A 1,192-nucleotide genomic window follows, 5' to 3' on the forward strand; every position below is an offset into this window, starting at 1 on the left:
TGTGGCCCCGCCGCAAATGTCAGTCCTGGCAGCTAACACCTCCCAAGGGGAGTGGTGTGCCCACCCCCTTATGTGTGGTCCCCAATTTATCTACTTGCCGAAGCTTTTGAATCGCTGGGTAGACGATATTTGGCAAAAAAAGAATACTTTTCTTTAAGAAATACTTTCCTTTAAGTATTTAAAAACAATAGCCTCAGGCATACCTGGCATACCCATCAATGTCCGTCTGGTCAATTCCAAATGGCAGCAGCTCCGAAGGGTCTCAGCCGAAGGTCTTTCACATCACCTGCTGAACCTGCTGAACCCTTAAATGGGAGATGCTGGGGATTGAACCCAGGGATTTCTGCATGCGAAGCAGATGCTCGGCCACTGAGCCACAGCCCCTCCCCTGAGCTTGTGCCTATGAAGACTGTGATAAATATGTGAAAAAAACATAAAACAGGTTCTCTGAACCTAGGACCCTGCTCATAGAAAAGTTGCATGGATTCCATCTTCTGGGGGAAAGGGTTGATAAAGAGGACTTTTTCTCCCTGTCCCCAAATAGCAGAACTCAAGGGTATCCAATGAAGCTGACGGGCAGTAGGTTCCAGATGAACAAAAGGAAATACTACTTTACACAGAGAGTGACACAAATGTGGAATTCGCTGCCAGAGGATGTAGTGATGGCCACAGGAACAAACAGCTTTAGAAGGGGATTCAATAGTTTCCTGGAGGATAAGTCTGTCAATGGCTACTACTGAGGGGGAACCTCCATGTTCAGAGGCACTAATCCTCTGAATCCCAGAGCCAGGATGGAACATTAGGGGAAGGCCTTGACCTCTGTGCCCTGTTGTTGTCCACTGTGTGAGGCTGGATGCTGGACTAGATGGACCAGTGGTCTGATCCAGCAGGGCTCTTCTGATGTTCTTCTCAGGAGAAGGCCTCAGCTTCCATGCCCTGTTGTTGGCTCTCCAGAGGTATTGGCTGGCCACTGAATGAGACAGGATGCTGGACTAGATGGACCACTGGTCTGATCCAGCAGGGCTCTTCTGATGTTCTTTTCAGTGAAAGGCCTCAGCCTCTATGCTCTGTTGTTGACTCTCCAGAGGAACTGGTTGGCCCCTGTGTCAGACAGGATGCTGGACTAGATGGACCACTGGTCTGATCCAGCAGGGCTCTTCTGATGTTCTTATCAGGGGAAGGCCTCGGCCTC

This window comes from Gekko japonicus, unplaced genomic scaffold (assembly GCF_001447785.1).
Source record: "Gekko japonicus isolate JY-2015 unplaced genomic scaffold, Gekko_japonicus_V1.1 scaffold850, whole genome shotgun sequence".
Taxonomy (NCBI): Eukaryota; Metazoa; Chordata; class Lepidosauria; order Squamata; family Gekkonidae; genus Gekko; species Gekko japonicus.